Raw genomic sequence first — 22,500 nt, 5'->3', positions numbered from 1 at the left:
TAGCTTTCGTATAAGATTGCTGCTGAAGAAGCAGATGCTTGATGGTGGCGCCACAGACGAAGAGCACACGTCAGCTTGTACTTCTGTCCAAATCCTTTCCCTCATGGCCTCCAAGCGAGCTTGTTGAGCATTTAATACGTCGGCTATCGCATATTCCACTCTGACCTTGGCTAGAAAGAACTTGGGTTCATAAAGCTCTGCTTCCTCCATCTTTGCTTCCAAATGGATCGATGTCAACTGTTTTTTCAATCTCCTCATCAATTCCTCTGAGAATCTCGTACTGTACTGTCGAAATTCGGTGAATGTTGCGCAACTCACATATTGACGTGTGGTCCATATGCCGAAGGTGTTCAATATCTGTGATTACCTGCGTGATGGCCTTGCGTGTTTGACTCCGACTTTCGTAGAAGGCCTCCATGAAGCGGTCCAGGGTCGTTAACGAAAAAGATCACCGGCCGGCCGTGTCACAAGGCGAAGTAGGAGTCAACATGGCACGATAATGCCGCTCCTCGTCCTCAACACATTTTGCAACAGTTACAACCACTGCCACTAAAATATACAGGCAATGTAGGTTACTGAAGACTTCTGATTATGGCTTTATGGCAGTGTGTCATGCAGCAAAGGTGATGTGTCATAATAGAAGACCTGGTATGTTGACATGAAGAGCATACTGCATTAGCCACTCAGCGCTGCTAAAGCGTTATTTGAATTAAGGTACAAAAAGTAGTAAAGAATAAGGGGAGGTGTGAGTAAATTAAATTTAATTGCTAGTACTGTTTTCAACCTGAAGTGTAGAGCAGGGCCGTACCCAGAAGTTTTTTTTTTTTTGGGGGGGGGAGGGGGAACCTTCATTATTTAGGAGCACGTACCGCTTAAAATGGTCACTTTCCACTCTTTTTGCCATGTTGAAAAAAATCCAGGAGGAGGGCACTGGCCTGGTGTGCCACCCCCTGGCTACGCCCTTGTCTTGGGTACCCGCAATGAAAATTCGCGTTGTACCTTTACTGCACGCAAGGGTTCAGGCAATCAGTCGGCCGTAGCAAGAAAAACTCAGTGAGTTGATATCAGCGTTTTGTGGAAGAGCGCGAACCTCACACACACACACACACACACACACACACGCACACACACACACACACACACACACACACACACACACACACACACACACACACACGCACACACACGCGCACACGCACACGCACACGCACACGCACACACACACACACAGCAAACGCACACACACACACACACAGCAAGCGATTCAGCAAGCGCTTTTACTCTGGCCGAGTAGCTGAATCGTGTGACAGACAGACAGGCAGACATAAAGAGGGACGAAACTTCCTGCATGCTGTAATTATGCAGGAACTTTCGCTACTCTCCACTGCACTTCGCTAGAAGAAGTCATTGCAATATATATGTTTCAGCTAGCTAGTGTTGCAGTATTACTCGAGCTAGATGCCAAAGTAGTGATGCGCTCACGGCCATCTCGCTAGTTTGATATGCATCAACATTTGTATTTTGTGACGATTCTGTATGAATAACCTAAAGGGGCCCTGCAACACTTTTTGAGAATGGCTAAAAACACTGTAGATCGGAAGTAGAGGCTCCCAACAACTCACGAGCCAAATGATAGCACAGCACGTGGCCTGGGATTCACAATAAATTATCAAAGTCAGCTCAAAATTGTTTTCTCTCAAAAAATCACGTAATATACAAAAAAATTACATATAGCACGCCCATATATCAGCCATTGGCTGATTTCAACATGACGCGATCGTTCGTTACAGAGATTGCCGTGGGAGGCCGCTACTTCTCCACGCGTGCTCGCGCAATCACACTGAAAAAGCCACGCATTCGAAGAAAACAAAAAGGTGCTCAAGGTCACAGAGTTCGCGTGATGTTTCTCTGTGGCCCTGCTATCCCTTCTTGCTTAGCTTCCAGTGCTTTCGTTGGGACGAGAGAAGATAGAATGCGATTGCAGCGTGTGACAAATCTATGTAACTCCGCTCGTACTGGACAGATTCTTAAAATTTTTGCGGCGTCGAATTCGTGAGGCAATAAGCTTCTCTGGTGAATTCATTCCATGGTTACTTGGAAAAGTACTTCAGGGCCCTTTTAAACGACAGGTTCTAAGACGGTTATCATGACATGGCCATTATGCGCCGCATGATTTTCCCGCTTGCTGGCTGCTCCGCATTCTTTTTGCTTTTTTTCTGCTTCTAGCTTTAAAAATGCTGGCCTACTGGATTAAAGTACGATTAGCTAAGCTACTTTTTAAAAATAGTTTTTTTTGCCACCTGTGTGACAGTGGTACTTTATTAAATGGACAAGCTAGTGACCAAATGTCATAAAGTGTTGTTACGTAAATACATAGCGAAGCAGCGCGCAGGTGCACTGCCCGTTACAGACACACAAAGGTCATGAGTATAGGAAGATTAAGACATGTACAAAGCAGAACCATCTAAGAATATTTCTTCTCTTGCTGAGCGACCCAACAGGCATCCCAGTGATACAGTCGCTCGCTTATTAATTACGTAATAAATGGAACAAGATTACCTATTTAATCAAATAATTATTCCTTTCGTTAATTTTGTGATAATTGAGGCATTGCATTCACCTTGCTTCTTTTGCTGGTGTTGCGACATACTGAAGATGACGTCACTGCATTTGCTCAGAATCTCAAGAGACAGTGCGGCTGCGACTGTTTCGTTTTTTGTTGTTCTTTGTTTGCCATAAATGATATTTTAATTCATTTTGAAGAACTCTAACGTGACTTTTTGAATTCAGCAGGGATCTAAGTGTCATAAGAGTGTTGAAAGCATTTTTTTATCAAACAAGTGCTCCAGCATCTTTTGACGAAACACTGGGTGCATAATCTATGAAAAACGAAGCCAAAAAAAAGGTCTTTGATATACTTTCCATGTCTACACGACTTTTTGGCACGAATTGTATGACTGCTGAGCGAAACTGAGACCTACATTTGGCGAGATAATAAATGACACAAACATTCTGATAATTTAATACCAACTGTCTAGTCTCTAGAATCGAAACTCCTGAAAGAGAATGTGTCTGTCTATTTTACTATCTGATTTTGTTATCGCGGAGCATTATATGCCTCTTCGAACATGAAAAGTTAGCGTGTCATCAAACGCGAAAGTGACGCGAAAAGCCACCATTGTGTGACGTCGATCTAGCGTCAACATGGCGTAATGTATCCCCAAAGTATGTGGCGTCCCTCTGATGCCACATGGTGCCGTCAGCACACTATGTAGTCGCTTTTTTAGTGGTGGACCTAATCCGGAGCCACGTGAGATGCTGGTAGCTTTTGAATGCATCCTATCCTGGAGATAACTGACGAGCATGCATAGTCCATGAAGTTTTTGGTGATGGGTTGATCATTGCGATTGAACGAGAAGAAAAATTAAGACAGTAGATTTACCCTAACAAGTTTCACAACAATAATCCCTCAAAGAGCCTGCGGAAGGTCGCTCTTCCGAGAATGTTCCTTTGTTTAAAGTGCCTGAAATATAGCAGGCGCATTGCATTCAGCCATCTACACGCTACTGGAAGAGCATTCAACGCTTCATTAGCCCTATACATCTAACGAGCATCAAACATTCGTTGGTAGTGTTTTCGATCTACTATGCAGTAACATTACTTCAAGAATCATCCACAGCTGAAGGTGTATCGTTCGGGCTACACTCGTGTTCCTCTCTTGAGTCAAGAAGAAAGCGGAGAAAATGTACTGCTCCAAACAGATCACAAGCTGTCAACTTCCAGTCGTATTAGGCGAATGCTTAGGGACGTCTGAGAGCTTAACTCCCAGCGTATAAATACATTTTTTTAGTACGGCGGCATTAATTATTTAAATGGCCTTCAGTGGAATGAGTCTTAGAACGTTTGTTGATCATAAATCTAATTCATTAGCGTGCGCGCTTCACACATCTGCCGAATGATGTCAAGAAAGTTTACTACGGGCTTTGGAAGGACACTTTCTATACCTTTCCCTTTGTCTCTCCGGTATGTTCCGCCCAGAACTGTCGTTCTTTTATTTTTATTTTTTGTGCGAGTAGGAATCGCCACGTTTATTACTCTTTCAAAGAACAAACCTGAGAAATATCTTTGAACCTTGCTATACTCTCACCAGAGTGTCTTGAAACGCAAGCCTCTTCAAAATAGAGTTAATGTGTCCCTTTAAAGAGAGTTATATACGTTCGGCCAGTCAGGAGTAAGAAAAAAAATGAAAGGACACTTTTTTTAGACTGTAGGAGCACCCCTTAGAATCGGGTTAACAGCTATCTTCTCTAAGCTTTTGAAAACTGTAGCTCGCTCTACCAACCGCGCACTTTGTACGCGCGCTCTTTGAGCTCAACCCGCCAAAGCCTTCTTAATTGCTCAACCACGCTTCTCCTCGAGAGAGGGCACCACCGATGAATCGCACGGCCTTCGGAGTTCGACCACCATTCATCGCTCCGAAGCTATGGTAGCAATGTTCGGCTCCTGAACCGAATGCCACAGGTTGGATCCAAGCCGTGACAGTCACTGTATTTCGGTGAAGGCGATGTGCTATGGACCTGTGTATCATGATGAGTAAATGAACTTTGAGGAAAATTAAATGGTCGATGTCTTCGTAGCTCTTGCCAGAGGTGCGGCTCGAAATAATATTCAGGTTTTCAAGCCTAGTACTGAGTAAATTACATCATTACTGAAAATAGTGCAGCCCCGCGGCGGTGGTCTGGTGGCTAAGGTACTTGGCTGCTGACCCGCCGGTCGCGGGTTTGAATCCCGGCAGTGGCGGCAGCATTTCCGATGGAGGCGGAAATGTTCTAAGCCCGTGTGCTCAGATTTGGGTGCATGTTAAAGAACCCCAGGTGGTCGAAACTGCGGAACCCTCCATTACGTCGTCTCTCATAATCATATGGTGGTTTTGTTACGTTTAACCCTATAAATCAATCAACATACTGAGAATGGCGCAACATTGTCTCAGCCAATTTGGTCATTTGTTGTATTCTTACACATGGACCTGCATGTAGCAACCCTCATTTACATTTATTTTTTATTAAATGTTAATTTGATGACGATTGCGCCATTTTGGTGGGATGTTAGGTTTGCAGGGACTGGCAACTTGACAGGCTTTCAAGCTTTTTCGCCGATCCCATATATAGGTGAATTGCTTCTATTACCCTGATTTTAGCCTGAAACAAAATCCAACTTCAACAAAGGGAATGGTGCACCAGCTTCACTTCGTAACAGAGTTAACGGTGCCACAACAAACGGCAAGAACGAGATGGAATGACACAGTTGGTGCTCGCAGGCTTCATTCATATTCTACTCACATATAGTTTGTTGACGCACTAACAACGCACTCTTAAAGTACCAACTAGCTTGCGGGACCACACACAATGAACATTACTCGCACGGTATAATTCGCGTGTGAAATCGGCACTTTTAAGCTTTTTTTTAAATTTTAGGCACACTCAGTTTTTTTTGTCATGTTAACCTGGTGTTACTGCGATAGAGCAAGAATGAAGGTAGTTTCGTACATAGAGTTTCCTAATATACACTAGAGGGAACTCTGGCGCTAGTGTCTATGGGAGCTGCAACGCACGGCGCTTCAGTGAGCATGGGAATGATGGGTAATACACACATTTCTCTAATCTTCGTACTTCTGTCCTGCTTTTGACTTCGTGTGTGTTCGTGTGGCTTGGAGCTGTTTTCTCACGAAACAAAAATTAGCAAATGTTCAGCGATTACGCTTTCCCGCCTTATTATTTTTAGGATTACCTTTCCAAATCGGGTCACGAAGTTCAAAAGGGTTGAATTTAAAAAAAACGAAACACAGCAATAAACGAAGCCGCAAGTACAATTCGCCACACGCAAGTACGAAGACTATGCAAATGTGTGTACTACCCATCAATCCCATGGTTGCTGAACGCTCGCAGCGACAGAGTTCCCTATAGTTAATTTCAGGAAATTCTATGGTTTCGTAAGCGCGATGTCAAGCTCTGTCTTTCTATACTCACGGACAACTTTTTTCAGCAACGAAGGGAAAGCCACGGGGGCGGAGCATCTACACATGTAACTACGCGAAGTATTCCGCTATATCATGCGTTCCGTACCACCGTGGAAAGTGATGGCTGTGCACGATCAGCGTTTCATATCGACCTAGACGCCGCTTGGCATTCAACGTACACGTTAAATGCGCGGATTTTTCACGCGTTGAATGACACGAAGTGATAAGGAATAAATTGCGACAAATACGAATATATTGCTGGTGTGACCTACAGTTCTGTGTCAAAGAGCTACATGCAAAAAAAAAATCACAGCATATCCACGGAGTGCATCATGATGAGTGGGGTGAAGCGTTCATTCGATCGTTCTTGCTTCCGTACGTCTATCTGTGCGACCATCCGTGCGTCCGTCCTTCTGTGCGTCTATCCGTTCTTTCGTCCATGCGTCCGACCCTGCGTCCCCCATCTATGCATCGATCCATCCGCCCATCCATTCGTGCTTCCGTCCATGCATCTGTCTGTTTGTCCGTCAGTCCAACTGTTCATCTGTCCATCTAGAGAACACTCAAAGTACCACCATCTCGCATCTTTTCATCATATACTCAGCATATAGAAGTACCGTCATCCAACGGGCATTCCAAGGACTAAACTAGAGGTTGCACTTGCGTACTTTTTACGGTCTGCGCCTCGTGTCTACTTCCCACTTTTCACCACCTCAAGTTAATGGCTATATAATAGTTCACTATATTCATTGCACTGCAGCCCAACCCTCACTCAACCTTGCCAAAACCGAGGAGGTTACGCCCAGCGAGTTTAACATGGCAACCCCTTTGGTCAAATTGTGCTCAAAGTGCGTCCTTCTGATACAAGTTTTTTTTTATTAAGAATCAAATTCAAGGCAAATTTTATTGGAGATACACGATACCGATACCAAGTCACCGATACACGTCCCTGTAAGTTACTTCATCAGAAACAACTCTTTTTTATTTATAATTAGCGTTCGCGGGTTTCCTCCAGAATTGGAAAGGGTGCGCGCACGCCGCTCCTTTAGTCCGGTAGTGGAAGTGGCTACCTACTACTACTACCACTACCACTACTATATACGCCGACTACTACTTCTGCTACTACTACTACAACTACATACATACAATGCGAACGCACGACCCACGGCTTAGGGAGCTTAGCCCCCAAAGAACGAAGGCAGTATTTTCAGTATCTCGCGTGTAGCTAACAAGAACACGATTGTAGGACTACATTCATCAGAGGCAGGATACGCGTAATTTGGCTCTGTAGCCTTCGCTGCGTTGCCAATAAAATTTGTCTGCGAGTACAGTTATTTTGCGTTTGTTTGTTTCGCGTTGCACTGCTGTCGAGTGCTGGAGGTAAATTGACTCTTGAGTGAGGTGGCGGACTCATTGAGCGAGAAATGTCTCTATAAAAAAATCTGGCAGATTCCACGAACAGTAGGAATCCATGATATGCGAAGCATGAGTGAGGAAGGTTGATATGTCACATTAAAATCGGCACAACGTTACGAGGCAGACGTTAATTATATTGTACAGGACTTCCATGTGCTGATTATCATGTTAGGACGATTTACATGTTATGAATAGTCACTTGTGCTCGTCATGCCGTTATGTTATTCCGTACCAATTTTGGTATTATACCACTATCGAAACGGCCAGGAGAGCCAAAATTCGGAGGGGGCTAGACAGACAGACGCACTCAAAGTCGCCGAAGTTCGCCAAGAAAGGCTTCACATTTATAATATTTTACGTCCATTTGCTGTGAAATGTTGACGGGGTTTATTAAAAGGACAAGAGTGCTAGTATAAATTACAAAATCGTAATGACGCGCATCCAAAGAACAATCATGTTTACACCCACTCTATTGTGACACAGTTACCCTGTTGTTCATCCTGGAGGTACTTCTTTCTTGCACAAGTTGCAGCTAGGTCATGGCCATTTAAGCTGGGCGTACGTGGCGGGCTTGATGGTTCGTGTTTGTGTTTTTGAAGTAATTTCTCTTTCTTACTTCTTTTATTCTACTTCTCTTTCTCATTTCGGAATTCCGTGCCATTATAAGGTGCCGTGACACGCATGTTAATGAACGTTTGGTCTCGAAGCATCAAGCAGAATAAAAAGAAGAGCGTGGACGTCTCCCGCATCCGGTACGCATATTTTTCTCGTTCATCCTGGGCTCACTGTTGTAATATAACAAGCTACGAGCCGGCAAGGGCAGGCGAGCGTTTTTCTGGGTGGCTTGATTATGCGTAACGCGAGAGACGTGGCAGTTTTCTTAAGTAGCTTAGGCCTTAGCACGGGAGCGCGTGTTGAGATATACGGCCTGGTTCCTTTGTTAGGAGGAGGCATTAGAATAAATTGAATCAGGCTATGGAGCCACGCTTTAAACCAGTTTCTTATAGAAGCGGTAATGGGCAACACGTGGAAGAGAAAAAAAAACTTGGTAATTTGATGCTCGGCAAAAAAGAAAAAAACACTGCAGAGATGTGATTAGGACGGTAATAAAGTATAATGAAAAAGACCGAAATTTGAGGCCGGCGGGACGGCTTTGAGCTCTCCGATAGTAGAGTACCGAGTACTCTGAATCGTTCACCACTTCTTTTTTAACACAAGACTTTTTAAGAGTCGCATGATGCTTCATGTATTAGCCCGAGACAATTTGGACGTGAAAAAAAACCTGGTCTTTTTTGTATTCTCAGTCTCGATTTAAGTTTGACCCTTTTTCTAAGCGCATATTCTTCTGCCTGGTCAGACGCTTCTGTCAACCACATCTTACTCGAGAGGTGCTCGTAAGCTACCATTCATGCTTACGCATTGACTACCCTATGCGCTCCATTCTTATCTCTGTAGCTACTTCCACCTCATAGTCAGTATTCTTGGTAAGTACTCGTGTCCGACGTCTTCTTTTACCACTTGTGGTGCATCGCAACCTATCGCAAAGCGCTCTATTCTTCCCAGACAGTTGTCTCCATAATTATCTTCACACCCACCTTTCTGCTTTCATTGTCAAAGTCAGTAATAATGATTTGCATTCGTGCCGCGAATTATTCCCCCTGGTAAATCGGGGAGGGGGGTGGGTGGGGAGCCTTTTCGATCGGCTCACGTTTGGCCAAGCTACGTGGTCATGCGATCAAGCCCTCAGGATGCCGTCATGCATTCTGGCAACATGTGTTACCACCGTGATGTCATATGGCGACGTCGTACAGTGATGATATTTGCATGACTGATCTCGATACCAACGGCCACTTTCCACGCCTGATAAATATTTGAAGGCTTCCACATTAAAAGAAAACCGCCACCGTACATCAACGAGTACGCTCGAAGTTGTACGCACTTTAGCATACTTCTCACTCTCGCTGAAACGATAACAATTGGGTGCGCATATAGTTGAACTCATTTATATTTCCTCAATATTATGAAGAGCACACCACCTGTGTCAGTAGGAACACTCAACGTGGAGGGACGCTGATCCCTATAAACGCGACATCATCGCCTTCTTTAATTGTCTTCTCATCTGTTTCGCAGAGACAAGTACACACCCTGCCACCGCACAATCTCATTCCATGCCCATGGCAATATAATGTTCGTCTTTGTCATGTAACACCCGGTTATCGTCGACCCTAGCACTTCCGCCAAGAAGTTCAATCGATCCTCGAGTGTACACACACACTAATATATTTACAGTTGAAAAATACAAATCCAATGTTAACTGAGCTTACGCTGTCACATGCGGTCCTGAATTGATATGTGGGGTTTATCGTCCCCAAAACCACCATATGATTATGATTGACACCGTAGAAGAGGGCTGCGGAAATTTCGACACCTAGGGTTTTTTAACGTGCACCGATATTTGAGCACACGAGCCTGCAACACTTCCGTCTCCATCGGAAATGCAGCCGCCGCAGCCGGAATGGGATCCCGTGACCTGTGGGTCAGCAGCTGAGTACCTTAGCCACTACACCACCACCACTTGTAGTCCTGTGCAACGTGCACGAATGAACTAGAACTCTCTCGCCGTGTCTCGCTCATTTCACTCGTATGCCACTGATCACTCGATACGGCGTGCCTGTGGCTCACTGATCTCCTCAGTGTGAGTCGGTCCCCGCCATGACAAGGCTGTCCTCCGCCCCCACAGCAGTCCGGTAGCGTTAGCCCTGTAGCTCAGCAGCTACCGCGCTCGTCCCGGGAACACTCCGGAGTAATGCTGGCCACCTGGAAGAGCAGCTGCAACAGCGGCCCACAGCTGACCGAAATACACAGCCACTCTCGCAGCACCTTGCCTGAAGCCTGGGCCAGTCGCCCAGCCGGACGACAGGCCTCGTCTGTCGGTTGCCCAGCTATCAGGAATGGCAGCTGGAAAAGCAGTTAACTCCCTGGTCCATCGGCCAGTGACTCAGGCGGATTCCAGAGACAAAACAGCACCTTAAGCACGTCCACAAGTTCTCCGGATCAGACGCCCAGCCTCGAAACTGCCTCGAATGCTGCTCTGCCTCGAACGTTACCACGCGCTCCTTCTCGATCATTTGCATTCTATCTTGTCGTCTTCTACGACAATAGCCCAGTTTTGGTTTCCTTTTCGACATTATATAGCACTCGCAAAGTTTTTGACCTGTTTCGATGAACTCAACGGGAAGATATGGCATTCAGACAGTACTTGTCAAAGCAACAACGTTATCTGTTGTAATATTGTGCATAAGTGGAGTAAACATGGATGCTTATTTTGCACATAACAACTGGAGTCGGGGAAAGAAGGGAGCCCAGGACTTGAGGTTGCGATTGCAGAACTTAGGGTATAGTGGGGAATGGGGCGAAATACGGCAATTTTAGTTTGCCGACCTCTGTAGCTAATACCGTAAGTATTTTTATGTTTTCTCAACTTCAGCGAAAGGTGCCCGTCGTTGTCTACACTTTTATGTGCAGAAGTTTATCTTTGGTTACAGAGCTAGCGTGGGAAAAATTACGCGGCTGGTGCCGGTGTGTCTATGACCCGTCAAAAAGGGGGAAATTCTGCACGGCCATATTCTTGGATCCGTGCATGAAGCTACTCCAACGTCAGTACAACTGATCTATTTATTTTATTACATTATTCTGCTAGCTACGTACCAGTAAGGTTTTTTTTCATTTAAATTGTGGTGCCGAATCACAATTTTTTTAATTCAGCCATGTAGAACAGATCAAACGCGATTGCTTGATTGATTAAATGATTGATTGATTGATTGATTGATTGATACGTGGGGTTTAACGTCCCTAAACCACAATATGAGTATGAAATACGCCGTATTGGAAGGCTCTGGAATTTTCGACCACTTGGGGTTCTTGAACGCGCACCCAAATCTGAGCACACGGGCCTACAGCAGTTTCGCCTCCATCGAAAATGAAGCCGCTGCTACTGGGATTCAATCCCTCCACTTACAGGTGAGCAGCCGAGCACCTTAGTCACTAGATCATCGCGGTGGGGCTGAAATAAAACGTGACAAAAAGGCACTGTAATTACTTAGAAAGTGTCTAATGAAGTGAATAATTTACCTATAATAATTATAAACTAAATTTTTTATAGCGAAATCTGTTATGAAATTGAAATAAGGGTCACGTATGGCACCGTAGTTGTTCGCTGCCGCCATCTGTGTCCCTAACCCTTATCGCACGAAGGAAGAAAAAAAAAGCTAAGTAAATAAAAACACCAAGGACACAGTAGTATTCGAACCCGAGTCCCCTGCTTGCAAGCCAAGTATGCTACCGGAAATTCTCGCCGGATTTTTTTTGCCAGAAATAAAGAAAAAAAGTAGAGCCAAGCCAGTGCTTCAAAATTTGTTGAAAACTTGCCTTGGGCAGGCTTTATGTCGGGAAAGGAATTGCGTTAGTATGAGTAATAAAGCGTTTTAGAAAAGCCATGAAACAACCAGGCGTCACACAATGCGATTTACGTAACGAGTGGGTCGTCCGATGCTCCAACCAAATACAAAAGCTTGTTCTTGATCACCTATTAACTCTGGCGCATACACATTTCAGGCTTAATTCCTCATCGTCGTCAGCCAATGCATGAAAAATTGGCACAATATAGGGTACCACGCTTGCATGTGTGTTGCGGATAACACGTTTCTACAAGAAAATAATAAGGATATAGTATAGTGAATTCCGGCCTACTACACAATAATCATGTATATTTATTGTGTAGTGGGTACCCAGCAATGGCGCTGCAGCAGTTACCCAAAGAATGTTTAGAAAAGCTCGCCAAATTTAAAACGTTCGCAGGTGAACGCAAAAAGTGAACGCAAAAAGGAAAAAAAGAATAGTAGTGGTCATAATCACCCCAAAACACTCATGTCTTTTGAATAACAATTATACAATTGTTGATGCAGACATGTGCATGCGAGATTTTACTGCAAAGATTGATGGCCCTTATGCATAGGCCCCTCTGCATAGAGGGGGGGGGGGGCGCTTTCCGCTTTCCCCTTTGCCACTGAAGAGGGGGGCGCAAAGTCAGCCTATACATAGAGAAATGGGGAGAGCCCGGGCACAGTGACCCGGAAGAGGGGGGGACGAAATCACCTCATTTATTGACTTTGCCCCCCCTCCGAAGAGATATCAAACTAAATAGACAGCAAGTACAAATTTTACGCCGTGGGGCGCGCACACGTGTCTGCCACGTATCACTATAAATAAATAAATAAATAAATAAATATATATATATATATATATATATATATATATATATATATATATATATATATATATATATATATATATATATATATATATATATATATATATATATATATATATATATGGTTGTATGTGTGTGCGGCGTGCGTGTGTGTGTCATCACGGGGAAGGGGGGGGGGATTTGGCACAGTCACTCACCCCTCTGGCCATGGCACTGATAATAACTGTTATTGTACTACCGCTTCTTACCAATATGTGAATTAAGGTGCACTTGCAGGTAACATATAGTTCGCTTCCAGGTAACATCCTGTAGTAAACATAGAGGACACATCCCAGAGGTAACAACAAGGAATCCTTCTCTGGAAGAGGAAGGCGTTCGTAATCATAAAGTAGTGTCCTGCAGGCAACATGTAGGATGAGTAACCATAAAGGTCATTTAGGACATTAGTAGGAAACAGACAGTACATTGCTAGGACTTCACCATTTTCATGCGGGCTTCCAGCTTTTGCTAAGATCGTGCGGCGTGTTACTCCCAGGCCTGGCGGGTTTTTGATATAGCAGTGTTAGGACGTAGAGCAAAATATATTTCTTGAGCTTCATTGGTAGAAAACGACATCTACAACACTTACTGCTGTTGAGAACAGAACTCGTTTCATTGGCGCTACATCGAGGCTGTTCTGCATTCCTAAGGATGCTCTCAAGAGGCCATGAACAAATCGAAAGAATCTCAAAGTTAGGCCGTTAGCAAACACTTGTTGGGATCGAGTTTTAATGAGATTTCTTCATAAGTAAATTTCAAAATAACGAGCAATAGAAAATAGGAGGTTCATCGGCTCAGAAAGCCCGGCTGAAGAAATTGAAAGCCAAGAAATGTCCATAGAGTTCTGCATCAAAACGATAAAAATAGGCGAAGAAGCTGCGTTCGAAGACATCTTGCTTCCAAATATTGAGTAGTTTAAACAAAAAGACACACTTAGCACAAATAAATACTAAGACACCATTAGCACTAAGTAAGGCAGCGGGTGCTTGATCTTCCGGGAGTTTTGGAGCAACACATTGTTGGGTTCTGTCTAGATTCATTACCTGGAGTGCAAAGAGTGCGCTATTGAAGACTGCGTGGGAGTCCATGGAGTGAATTTTCGGTGCTTATACTGCAGCATCTGAAGGAACGTAGTTTTTAACACTTTCTCGTTTTGTCCAGCAAGCTGGGGCAAAACGATGCATCTGGTGCATGATTCACAAATTTTTAAAACACCTCTTTGAATTGTAGCAACTTGCTCATTCTTATGCAGTGCATACGTTGTACCCAAGCGAAAGCTTCGGCACCGACATTTATTGGTTATTACTAAATTATTATTCACTATATTCACATTATTGTGGCTTTTCAACACGCCCTAGCCTAGTTGTTCATACTGACAGTAGTACTACACGCTGAGGATGCTTCTGGCTAGTCGACCCTTGGATGTCGTTTTGTGTCTTCGTATATATTACTATTTGTAACGTTGCGAGCTGCAACGGTCGCTCAATGATGCTTTCAGATTGCTTGATGGTCAGCCAGACATAAAACTTATTTCGTCAGTTCCGTTTCTGGGGGCATACAGAGTTATACGACTAATGCCGTATTTAAACCGCGAAATCATATGGCAGTTTGAAAAGTCATTACAGCGTTCTTTCAAGTTCTTTGAGATCAGTCGTGTGGCTAAATGCCACGATGAGTAATGAAAGTGGTATATATTAGGAGAAAACAGATACAATACTGAATAGGGGTTTTTGAGGGTCTATTAGGGATACACTGATGAAAAAACTTAGCGAAAAAAAAAAAAACGCAGCCCGCAAGAATGACACGTTTGTCACTTAATTGTCTTTTTTTTTTGTGTGTCCTGCGTTTTTGTTGCACTATGTGATTCTTGTTGTTGAACTGCAGTACAGACCGTTTTATGTCATGTGGAAGGTGACTTGAACTTGACAGATGCCAACATTGATATATATCTGGAGGCTAGCATATTTTCTTAAAGTACCATGAGCGATGTCACTTGTTGAGCACTGCTACTTCAATACTTATTGAAAGGGCACTGAAAAAGAAATATATATGTGCTACATTTAACTCAATCGTTATTTATGCCGCTGCCAAGTCACACCTATTACGAGCTCTTTTCATTTAGATCAAGCTGAAAATAGGACAGAAAGAGCAATCATGCCATTCGTTAGACACGCCAAATTGCGTGAGAAGGTTAGCGCCAGAGTTTGTAACATGGTAACTAGCCGGAATGCAGTTTATTTAAAGAAAACGAAACAATCAAAATGAGAACGCTGGGAGTGGGATCCAATATCTGGAAATTCCACAATTTATTGATAGCTTCCCACGCTAACAGTAATGCATCCTCGTTGCACTCTTCTTCAGGCTTTGTTGGCATAGTTTCAATGTTGAAACTTGGAAGTGCCTCCATTATAAAGCGCTATCGGCAGCCGAAGAGCTCGCTTAGCGTGTCGGGCGCAATTTTAACGGCATTCCTCCGTAAAGCCCACTTGCACAATCTGCATTGTTAGGCTTCATGAATAGCTTTCGAGGGCTCCATTGATTTTATTTTGTTACATTGTACACTTTAGACTGAATTCTGCATCGTTACCTCTCCCACGGTGATTCGTCACGCCGCATTGACCTTGAGCGGCCATAGCGTGAACCACCGGTTGTCCAACTTTAGTTGCGTTTAATTGTAGATATCTTTAGTGTCACATCGTAACTTTTCGCTCAATAAAAAAATTACAACACGGTCACCTACCATCCGCATGCTTAGCATAACACCGATTCCCAAGGTACGCGGGATCTGCCAAAGTACTGTTTTTTTTTTAAATATAAGTAGCACCCTGATCAGAAAGGCACTGGAGTTATGATTTCTTCTTCTGATAACCTGATGGCTTCTTTTCATAATCAACTTGCACAAATAGCCGTTCTCTTTTTGATAATCTCTTTAGGCGAAAAGCTAGCACCTCGAAAAAGAGTCGTGAGGATTTATCCTACACTAAACTTCCACACGAACAAAGATCGAACTTTTCAAGCAGCAACGAGCTTTACCCCGTTCTCTCGCCCGCCTTGATTCTCAGGGCGGTATATTCCGCAGCGACGATTTATAGTCGCCTCACCTACCCCGGCCTTTCCTCACTGCTCGGCGTGAAACAATTAGGAGGAAACAGGTGTGATTTCACAAAAATAAAATAAAAGGAAGGGCTGAACTTCGCGCCAAACGCCACAGGCGGTGTGGTGCTTAGCTAGTGCCACGCTGATTAATTGGACAATTAATTCCGTCCGCGAGTAAACGCGCACGCTCCTTGCACCCCAGCGCAGCAGAGCGAGTAATCACTGCACCACAAGGATGGGTACGGCATGCTAGCACGTTATAAAGAAGTTGTTGCTGCAACCACTTTCACTCTGCACTGAGGCACCGGAACGCGCGTCTCCCTCATAGACGAAGGAAAAATAAAAGTGATTCGAAGGGTGGTGTTGTGGCCGAAAATTTGCGGCAACCAGTCGTTAACATCAGCACCGAGACGCAGTTATCACACGTTCCTGAAACTTTCGTAAGGGGCGTACGAGGTAAGGTATATTTGTTCTAGGTTTGATCGTGTGTTCTTTTATTATACCTTTTGAACCTTTATAGCTTACCAGCATTAAAGCAGTGCGTGAAATTGTGCGCTGGACCGGTGAGATATAGAGGAGCACAACTTGCGTTGGCCTTGAGTACTTCCATCAAGCTCTATAGTCAGTTGCTTCGCGGTTAATATTCACTACAAAGCTGTAGGACATGACGCGTTATGAAAAGCTGGTTCACCTCGAGTAGAATATTTGCGCATTCTTACATTGCACACAGGTTCATGAAGGGTTGGTTTGGGCGTCCTTTTTTTGTAATTGTGGAGCTGTTCGAGAAAATATATCTGGGTAAAAGGGTCGCCCTGGTGTTAGGCCTATATCTCGATAAGTGTTCAATGTTTTTTTTTATCGTTACATATACTGCGTTCAAAAAGAAACCCATTGGCCTTCTCTGTGTGTCAGTTTGGCACTGTAGCATTTAGGAGTTCTTTTTTGTATTTGGGTATCACATTCTAGACCATCACGTTATTCTCATAGACAAAAAAATTGTCTAGAACGTGAAGCTTTGCCAATAAGGACACTCTGCTAAAAACTGTACCACCGGAAGTGGTGCGTTCGGCGGTGCCGACCACGTTTTGCTGGTGAAGCGGAGCAGCTGCTGGTGCGCTGCTTGTGCAGGAGTTTCATTGCTGATCGCGCGTTCGTCGCCTGCACTGGAGAAGCGCCAGTCTAACAAATGTCAATCATTTCCTTGGAGAAATTGTGGCTAGCGCTTAGCAAATTTTCATGACAGCGGTTTTCTTTCAAGCGGCGTTGCGAAGGCGTTCCTGTCAGTTACTACTAGCTGCACACAACAGGGTTACTTGCTCGCACCAAGCCGTCTCTCGAAATCGCGTTGAGCCACTGGTGGTGCATATCGTTGTCCAAAAATGCCTCGTGGAATGTCGAGCATCCAACTGTTTGCCTGAAGCTCGACGAACATTTGGGCATGTAATAAAACCACCTGTCATGGCAAACTACACACACACACACACACACACACACACACACACACACACACACACACACACACACACACACACACACACACACACACACACACACACATACATATATATATATATATATATATATATATATATATATATACAATGAGATCTAACAGACAGTAATGCCAAGGAATGTACAGGAGAAGTTATATATATATATATATATATATATATATATATATATATATATATATATATATATTCTTATTTTTCTTTATTTGTGACAATCAAGTGGAAAGTGGTAGCCATCGCCAAGTAACGGTGACAAAAACACCCTCGTTTATTTTCTACTTCAATTAAGAACATCAATTTTTACATGAGTGCATGAATCAAGGCAAAAAAATGTTCCACTAGAACTATTTATTTCAAATAAATAATGAGAATCAGGGCTTGCCCGTGTGTTTTACCGTCTGTCGAGTGAGAGTTCACGCATTTAGAAATGCGCTAAGTATTTCGAGTCTCATGTACTTTGAAATAGGTGTGATTTGTGGTCACAGTCAAAGAAACCTCACCTCTGCACTTACAAAAACGTGATTGGCCTGTCCTTTAATTAAGCAGTACATTCTTATGAGATAGTTGCCGTTGAAAGCGGAAGCGCTTACGTTTTGAGAATGCAAGTGCGTTAATTTGAAAATAAGAGTCTCGTTTTTATCACTGAAGTATTTTTTAGCAGAATACAGATCGAAAATCCTAATCTCTTGAAAGTGTCTATGCCACAAATGTTAGCGAGCTTCAATTCGATGTAGTATCAGCGCGACGAATTGGTGCATGCAGCACCTACCTCATGGAATTGGATGGCTGTAAGGGCTGAGGGAGCTTTAGTTTTAGTTCTTGTAGGTTGTCACTAACTGATATAAGCTCAAGTTTTTTCCGACCAGCACTTTCTGACAAGACTAAATTGTGATGAAACACATGCTGAAAGTTACAATTCTGAAGCTCACAAAAGCCACATTTAACAAAATAAAATGTCCAATTTACCCAATAGTTATTCTTAGGTTTTTTAGCACAAAAATATCCTATGCTGGGGTGTACCTCGGCTACAATGACGTATTTTTGACGGATTTTACGTTGCAAAATGTACACTTGCCAATGAAAAAGAAAAAAAAAACGAGAAGGAAAATTTTCCGTGCTGGCAGTCCAACCAACGACCCATATTGCTCCGGAATAAGCGGCACGAAACGACTAGGCCACAATTGACACATTTTGCAAACTGTTAACTGCAACCTGTTTATGTACACCTTTTGCCGTTGGTGGAATTCGGAGATGGTTGGTTTTAGCGTGTTTTCGCTATCATTAATGAGATTCAGCACAACGGTCCTTTCTCCCTCTTCATTGTCCGCTTAAAGCTGCGACAGTTATTGATTCGCGCTCATCGTGGGTATACTTGTAGCGCCAATTTTTATGAAAGGGAACACGCGAGCATGTGGCCTGCGCTTTGGTGCGGCTGACTGCTGCACCATCAGGCGACAGGTAAAGAAAGCGTGTCCACTATTGGCGGCAGCACCTTTAGCGATACCAAAGCGGGAACGCCATCTAGCAGCACTTGTCCAACGGTAATGACTCGTTGTTTTGTGTGGGTACAGATGACGCAAAAAGTGGACGTGCTTTCTTTATCTATCGGTTGATTGTGCTGTAGGCAGCCGCGCCAAAGCACAGGCCACGCGCTCGCGTGTTCCCTTTCATAAAAATATATAGTCTACGTCCTTTTCATGCATCTTCTTTAGTGTTTGAGCAGCACGCTCCAAGAGTTCAGTTGCGACATTTGTTCGCACTCATCGTTTGCTTCTTTCCTGCATCTTTTCCCATTGAGCCCGGCGTTATACATGCTTGGAGTTGCTTGTGATTATTCGCGTTACATTGTAATTTATTGCTATGACATTTGTTTCACCACCCTTGTGGTGATATAATGTGCACAATAAATGCTAAATTACTTTTGTGAAGAAACATTTCAGTTTCGTGTTAAACCGATTCGTGTGACAGGGGTATCACCTGTGCATTTCTTTTTTTGGTAGTTGCTTTGCACGGTTGTCCTATCTTCAATGTGTTTGTGAGTGCGTGTTTGTGTGTGTGGGGGGGGGGGTGCGTGCGCGATGAGTGAGAATGATTTGATTGGAAAGTTCTAAACGCTGTCGCAACCATGCAGGTATTAGCGAAGAAAACTAAGTCCCACAAGCCTGTTTGAAAATTTTCATAAAATGCTGTGCGCAAAGGCCTCAGTAAAGACAAAAAAGTCGTTTTCCACTGCGTAATCTAAGAGCGAAGCGTCCAAAAAAAGAGCCATCCTTCATCGCACTATTGTATGCACGTTTGCTTGCGGTGACAAAGCAATCAGCGAAGTAGTTGCTCCTCAGTGGCACTTGTATGTCGCATCACGGTAATCGTTTCGGGATTCGGGCACGCAATGCACGTCGGCATCTTAAATATCAATTAGAGATTGCAGAAACTGTGACGGCGTAAAACTTTGTCTCTCTTTACGCCCTGTTGCCACCGGAGTGTCAAGGTCTTGACGCAAACTTCCAAATTCACAAATTTGGTTTCTACACGTTGTCTCGTGCTCTGTGTTGGTGTTGTGCCCGTGGGTGGGGTGGTCGTTGACGTTGCAAGGTGCTATGTCGAAGCTGTGTGCGCCAAGCAAACTTTATCCCCTATTACTAACGAGGAGGGCAGTCATCAGATTCTAATTGAGATAACATTGCGTAAATAGATGCGTGCCGCCAAACATTGCAAGTTTTCGTTTCACCACCAAATTAGGTTGAATCTAATTACTTTGTTTTAATTAGGTGAAATTGATATGAATTAGGCTGAATTAAATTACTTACCAGCTATTACTGAAAATCACTTTTTTCTAAATCACAAAGCTGCAATAGGTACTACGGCTGAATGACATCCATCACTCATTTGAAATAACCACATGACTATACTAGTTAAAATGTAATCGAAATATTTACCGAAATTACTTTCTCAAGTCATAGCTTTAGCCATCTTAACACACGTGCGTCTACAGGTGTAGTCCTGGAGGCATAGAACAAACATCACCTGTTCGTCAGTTTCATGACAACATGCGAATGGCTTGAAAACACCATGCATAAGAAATAAAATAAGTAGGACCTCCTTCAAAGAACGTATCTGCAGGAAGTGGCGAGGGTGAAGCATAACAAAGGAATCAATGAAAGACGAGCTATTAAGGGGGTGAGGCGGACGTTGTGAACAGAGTGAACCAATTAGAGGGGATTGAAGTAGGGCAAGAGTGCGGATCAGTAAAGAAATCTAGCCGCTTTTCGTGAAGTAGTTCGAGGGAGCATATAAATGAGGGCGCTAGTTCTTTGCGTGTTCGGACATTCATGATGGCTGTAACTGCCCCTGAGAAACAAGTTCTCCGCGTGAGATCAGTGAGAGATGACACAACATCGGGTATGTCATCACCGAGCCAACCATGATGTTCGTGCGAGAGGGGCCGAAGCTAAGCACTAATACAGGCAAGGCTTTTAACACCTGAAAATCCGAAAGCCTGATGGGGGACAGGCATCGGCTTCTCTATTTAGAGACAAAAAGAAGGAAAAGGTTGGAAGCAGGAGTAGGAGGAAAAGAAAAACTGAAGGGCAGGGAACTTGACCAGTTTTCAGACCAGCTGGCTACCCTGTGTTGTAGAGGGGGGTGAGGGGAATAAAAGAGCAATAACTTACTAACACGACATTCAGCGTAAAATCAGTGCCCTTTAATTTTATCCTTAACGGTGGTGAATTGAAACTACCTCACCAATTCGATTTCAATAACTCGTCGATATGTAGTGCAGCCTCCGGCCTCATCGTTTAACCTGTATCCAGCGATGTATGCTTTTTTTTAAGTATGCTGGCTTGAAAACACATATTAGTCTTCATGTGCCACATAAAATAGCGACATTAATCGGTACACCCTGAAGATTAAGTTTTAAGAGTTGAACGTATGCGTGCGTGCACACACACACACACACACACACAGACACACACACACTTTATATATATAAAATATATGGCCGCCCGACCTACTGCCACAGATCATTCCGCAGCGCACAGCGTTAGGCTACTCTGCCACGCTTCGCTCATACACCATCCTACTAACGGCGACCTACTTATATACCACACTTAGCGCGGACTGTACCAAGGAGAGCTCAGAGCACTTCACCGTGTTCTGCGTATGACAAACGTCATGGTGTGAGAGGTGCATTATAAAGGGCGTTGTCCCCCTCGTTGCTATGCGCGCACGCCTACTATCTGTATCACACGTACTTCGCCTTCATGATCTTGGTCACCCGTGCGCGTGCGTTCATTTCGTGATGGTGGCACTTTGTGAGTTCTCTTGCTTTCAGCGTAAAGTTCGCGTTGAAGTTACATAGCTCACGAAAGTAACCTTGCTCGCTGCAGCGGCTGCGTTTATGAAAGGAGCGCACCGCTAAAACACACAAAAAAGTCGCAACTGTGACAACTGTTGAATCTCACTTGCCCTGTGTGTTCTTTTTGCGAGTCCTTCGCGATTGAGCAGCGCGCTGCAAGTTTCGAGTGGATGACCGTTCTTTGTGCGGCATTTCGATTTGTTGCTACCGCATACAATGTTTCACCCTTTTGGCGAATTTCTGACTTATTTTTGTCGAGCATGCGCTTAACGGATCCATCTGAATGGATGGGTCGATCCACCTTTGAGAACAAGTTGTTTAATATACTACAGGTACGCTTATCTTTACATGATCTTCTCTTCAAAAGTGTGAGTGAGACCCTTCACTATTCAGTGTTGGCATGCGTACTGCGAGTTTTGACGAAGCCTTCACTTCTTTCATACCTTTCAAGACGGAGCACTAAGTCAGACGTCAAGTGTCCGCAACAAGCTTCCACGCCATCCCGAGCCACAAAACCTAGGCCGAAAACCAAGCCACAGCTGTACACCACCAGCGTTTAACCTGGTCGGCCGGGCGTGCATCAAGGAGTTGTCAACACCAAGCCACTCTCACGGTAACAGTCCGCACAGCCGCAGTGCCAAGTTCACACGTCGTAAAGTGAGTAGGAGTGACGAAAAGCCCGAGCTTCTACAGGGTGCGCCGAAGCCAGGTTTGCACGTTATTTTTGGGCCCTTCAATTTCGAGATTCTTGCAAAATCTGTGACAGATTGTTGTTCGACTCTACTGTGTCTACGCC

This window comes from Rhipicephalus microplus, chromosome 7 (assembly GCF_043290135.1).
Source record: "Rhipicephalus microplus isolate Deutch F79 chromosome 7, USDA_Rmic, whole genome shotgun sequence".
Classification (NCBI taxonomy): Eukaryota; Metazoa; Arthropoda; class Arachnida; order Ixodida; family Ixodidae; genus Rhipicephalus; species Rhipicephalus microplus.
This window is presented reverse-complemented; position numbering follows the sequence as displayed.